We start from the raw sequence: 5636 nt of genomic DNA on the forward strand, positions 1-5636 counted from the left end.
ATATGTATAATCAATATTCAGTTTATCTCTCTTCTGCAACAAGGTAGTTAATGTTTCATCAGAGTCGCTACGTAATGAAAGCTGTATTGTTTGTATATATATATATATATATAGTTTATCACTGTACTGCAACAAGGTAGTTAATGTTTCATCAGAGTCGCTACGTAATGAAAGCTGTATTGTTTGTTATTCAAACTTCAGGACCTGAATTGGTGCCATCAGGCTCATGCTCCAGATATGGATGAATAGTCCTGTTTATGAGAAGATTAAATGCAAAATGGTCTAAACTTTGGTTTTGGTAAAGAAGTGGATCTCGCTGAGGGATTTTAAATTTTAAAGTCAAAATAGTCAACCATTTTACTAATATGATTGACTATTTTGAATTCTCCAAAACAATATGTAGCTTTGAGAAAACGTTGATTTGGTTTAAAATAAAATGTCAAATCTCGCAGCGAAGTTTGATGTTGCTAGCCACCTACATGCATCATCAATTTTGAATTTCAAAACAGATCTTTGTTCATGCAAATCTCTCTAACCCTCGCCATTTTATCACTACCTTCATAAAAAGCTGCTCTGTTCGTCATATGCCACAAAAAAAAAAAAAAAAGCAGAAGTATGCATGGACCCGTGGAACAGTGTTGTATATTCTTTGAAGCCCCCTGCTATAGTCTATGAAACATGCAAAACTACTGTAACAAGGAAAGCTCTTTATTGTTACAGTGAATTATTGTCCCTGTCAACAAGGAAAATATTTCTATTCATCTTTAATGCCATGTTACTCAAAGAGCAGAAAAGAAAAACCCAGTGAAATCAAATCTCTCAAAATTTCTGTGCACTTAACACTTTTTCTTTTGTTGCACTTGGAAAAAGTGCAACAATTGTTCCTACTGCTGCTTTAGTTTAGCTACATACATTGCCTCAGTGAGAAGCTGATAACTAACAGGCAGTGTGATACTTAGGAAGATTTCAGTTTGAAGTTGTGGGGAAGATAACAAAAAAGCTGTACATTGAACAACTTGTCCAACTTGATTTGTATTACATGCCTTAGGGTACAGACAGTCGTGATCATTTCAAAAAGAACGAGGTTTTCTGAACCAATAACAAAACTATACAAAAAAAAAAAGTTAAAAGTTGAGTCGCAGTGACTCAGCACTTTACAACCTTTGGCAGATATTTCAGTTCCACTGTTTTTCATGGGGTGAAACTGACTATATATATATATATATATAAAGGTGCTTACAAGGATGATTTTCCTTCCAGGGCAGACACCTGATTATAACTAATGATAGAGTATGAAAGCATTATTCCTGCAAGGCGCTATAGCTCAAAATTATACTCGAGTAATCAAATTTGTACGTGGCCACAGCAGATTGTTGTTGCTGTGTGTGATTTTCTGTTCTCTTCAAGTGTGCATTATGTTTAAGAAATGCTTCAGTCCAGATTCGGACGCCGCGCTCTGCTCCCAAACTGCGTTTGTGTAGGTGTGAGGCCACAGTGACCCCAGGTATTGATGGAATTGTGAGGAAAGCTGTTAGATAAAGGGGCATGTCAACTTGGTTCAACAGCAGGTGAAGCCATTTTATCCACATAAGTGCTGCTAGATATTTGACCAATCCTGTGGCTTGTTTTTTAAGAGTCTGACAGCGTGCGTGCGTGTGCGTGTGTGTGTGTTTGTAGGAGGCAGCTGCAAGCTCCTGATTGCTAGCAAAGATTTTCTGGCACTGGAACAGGAAGCAATTTAAGTGCATGTTGAGTACTTGACGACTAAACCCCACCGAGACTTCAAGAAAACGTTTGCGTAACAATAAAAAAAAAATAAAAATTGCACTTTAGCAAAGCTGCACAGGATATGCACTAAAAGTCAATGTTTTGCGGCTACCTAATGATGAAGTCCTGTGTTGTTTACCCCACGTACACATCTGAATTATTGAAGAACAAATGAGGAGGGACCCGAAGGTGGAACATTGACTGTCAGCTGAAAACAGCCCTCTGCTTAATCTCTGGAGAATTAAGTGCTGTGTTTACAAAACGGTTCATTTTGAGAATTTCTTCAGAGGATGCTTCAGGAATAAGTGAAGTTAAACGTTACAAATACCACTTGCAAATATAAAGTCGAGAGCCTGTGGAGTACCGGAGCCAGACATAACTGAAAAAAAAATAAATAAAAAATCAAATTAAATAAATACTGGACCAAAAAGTCAGCCTGCTTTCTGAGCTTTCTTTTTGCAAATCAGTCAGCAGCAGGTGTAATATTTGAACACTCAAAACTTACAAGATGTCTGTTTAATTCTTATTCTTAACAACTCTTAATTGGACTGAAGAGTTAAGTTCAACTTCCTACAATTTTGAGATGCAGAAGGGAAAATTTCACAGAGAGCGTAAACTTTGAAAAACGACAGTTGTAGGAAAACTGAGGTTTCAGATCAACATAACTTGCAAGGAATACTTGACTGACACGTGGCTGATAGTAACAGCAAGAATAGCATTTATTCAGGAAGGATAACATTCTCTGTCTGGAATAGGATTGGAATATCTGTTCATAAAATATTTTTTTTTACCATTTGTGGCAAACAAGCTTTAAAATGAACTAGAAGCTATAAAGAGTAAGTCTTTCAATGCCAGACTCAAAAAGAAAAAAAAAAGAACGAAAATCCAGAACATTTAATTGTGGCTGGAATATTTACATAATGTAGCTTAGTTCGTTTTTAAACGGTTTTACTGTAATGACAGTGTGGCGTCTCTACTGTCATGATATTTTTCTACATCTTTTCTCATTGGGTAATCAGAGATTTTAGAAGTTGAATATATTATACTCCGTCACTGGGTAATATGCTTTAAATGTCAAAATGTTGTTGGAAACGTCTAACCTTTTGACCTCTTTTCCATGTGGAAAAAGTAATCATCAATATTAAATGTGGCTCTATACGCTCAAATTCCACTTTAAATGGTTTATAGCTACAGCTTCTCTAGCAACCAAATATGAAAAAATATTTGTTTTTAATTGTCCAACATTAAATCATAAAAGCAAGCAAATCTGTATGATTAACTCCGTGACCACGCTTTATTTTCCAGTGGAATATTATTCGACTGTTTTGCCGTATTTTGCCAGCCAGATTAAGTAATTGCAATGAATGCCTTCATGCAGATTTACTCCCGCCTCCTTAAAAGGCTTGATCTCACCCAATTTCTCCTGAGTTTTCTGCGTAATGGAAAGGCACTTACCGAAACAGTGACATTTCCCTAAGGAGACCTTTCAAATGGAAGTCAACAAGTGTCAGGGACAACAAGTGCAAAAGATGAAAAACAGCCTGCGCCTTCACTAAGAGGAATCGGCGAGAAGGAATTTCGATGGCGGGGGGGGAAGGAGAAGATGTCAGGTGGTGGATTTAGATGAAAGACTCAAAAAGCAAGAGGTTAGGAAGAGAAACTCTAGCTGGCATAGAGAGCGTCAGCCGGCAACAATGGAGTCGATGGTGTGATAGCTGTGAGGGAGAACAAGAAAATATGGGTGGCAGCAAGAGGATGAAAGGAAATTACAAAAAAAAAAAAACTGTAGTGCAAAACACTCAAAGCGAAATAGAAAGGGTTATGTAAGGGAGCCGGGTGGGTGTTCTCTCATTTTATGGATTAATAGATAACTATTGAGAGAGCAATAGGCATCAATCAACCAAACCTGCATTCCGCATTTTTATTGTCCATTGTTCTCCAAAGGTTTTATTCATGTCTTTTTTTATATGATCTGCATTCGCTGTGCCAAGACTTTACTACAATAACAGGTAGATCAACCGGGCCATTAGGCAGCCTTGAAAACATTAAATTAAAACGGTTTTACAGGTTTAATATTGTCCAAGTCTTCTGTCAGAGTTTGCTGTGAAAATTTGCACCTTGTAGAGTGTTCATTTGTTCCCCGCTCAGACGTTTCAGCTCGAACCAGATCTAATAGGAACATATTTATCTGATCAATACAAGAAGCGGTTTTCAAATGATTCTTTCAATTCATTACGGGGGAAAGAGACATGCAAACCAATCTGGATGTTGATCTAATAAGAGGGCTGTGCCATCGCTGCCTACAAGCGTTGGACGCAACTGGCAACAAGTGTTACTTTATTTCACCGTGGAGGCATTTGACTCGTTTTTCAGTCACAGAATTGTTTTAAATGAAGCCACACAAGAATTTTCAAGCGTGACCGTCCTTTTCAAGAGAACACCACTGCATCTCAATTCGATTTAGGAGTGGACTTTGACTAACCTGAGCTGAAACCTTCACCTCATTCAGAACTGTAATTGCTGGAAGGCTTTGGATAATTGTCCTGCTACAAAAATCATTGCACTTCTCTCCTCCAGACTTTTCCTGGCAAAGAGAGGAATTCATGGCTGCGTTAATTACAGAAAGTCGACCGGTTCCAGAAGAAGCAAACAAGAACGGGATACTTTCCTATAAGTGTGGGTGGGAGGCGGGATCATTAAGATCGTTTTAACAAATTTGAGACAAACCATTGTTTTTTTTTGTTTTTTTTTACAATGGTAACAAAAACAAACGCATCTAGTGTTACTCTGAAACACTAGATGACAGCTCTGCCTACTGACTTATTGTTGAATCATGAACCTGTTTTAAATGTTGCTTTGGGTTCTACTGTGACCTGGATGAGTCGATTTGCTCTGTTCCATATCCGTTTTCCCACTTGTATGGGAAAATGTCTCTTTTTTCATTTTGATGCAGTCTGAAAAGCTTCAGAAATGACTGTCAAGACTAATAGATGTCAATTAACACATCTCTTATTGAATTTCTTTCAAATAAGGATTAAATTATTGCCTTGTGTGTTCTTTTACACGCGTTAATTGAAGTGATTTCACCACAGGTTAGATTGTAATCAGGCCTCAGTGCGGCAGGCAGAAATAAATTCAGCTCACCCAAAGGATTATTTTGTCACGTTGGTTTGAAAAGCTTTTTTCACCGAAATAAATGACATCGACTGAAAACACTTTGTATTTCGTATTCAATAAAAGGGCAACTTGGAGATGTTGAATTCTGCTTAAATGTTTAATCCATTTAACATCCAACATTTACAAAAGAAGAAAAACCAATTCAGCAGTGTAATTGATTTCAGATTTCTCATCTCCTACACCTGAGCCACAAGCCAGACAGTTTGGCCAGCACTGATAGTCATCACACAGTTACTTTAATACAGTGAAATAAAGCTCAATTATATCATGTCAGGCATGAGCCAAATAAATTCAGCCCCAAGTCCACTACGGTATCATTTTAAATGTTTACTTTTATTACTCAAATCAAAACTGTGGGAAGACATTAAAAAAAAAAAATCTATATCTGGCTTTAACGTGAATAAGCCTCATCCTTGGAGAAGTTCAAAGCTTTCAAACATACCACCGTTTTAATATTTGACAAGCACAGCTTTTTTTTTTTTATTTCCAACTTACTTATTCAGTCAAGGTAAAATTCACTCATTTTTACCAGTGTGGGATGGACTCAATCTATTAAATAAAGGCAACAAGCCAAAACACACAGCTGAAAATTCAAGGTGGCGATGTTGTCATGAAACAGTCCAAATCGCTGCTGAGGCTTCCAATGAGGATGCTAAGAAAGTAAATAAAGCACCACAAAGGATGGATTTAGT

The sequence above is a fragment of the Poecilia formosa genome, unplaced genomic scaffold, assembly GCF_000485575.1.
Source record: "Poecilia formosa unplaced genomic scaffold, Poecilia_formosa-5.1.2 Scaffold9, whole genome shotgun sequence".
Taxonomy (NCBI): domain Eukaryota; kingdom Metazoa; phylum Chordata; class Actinopteri; order Cyprinodontiformes; family Poeciliidae; genus Poecilia; species Poecilia formosa.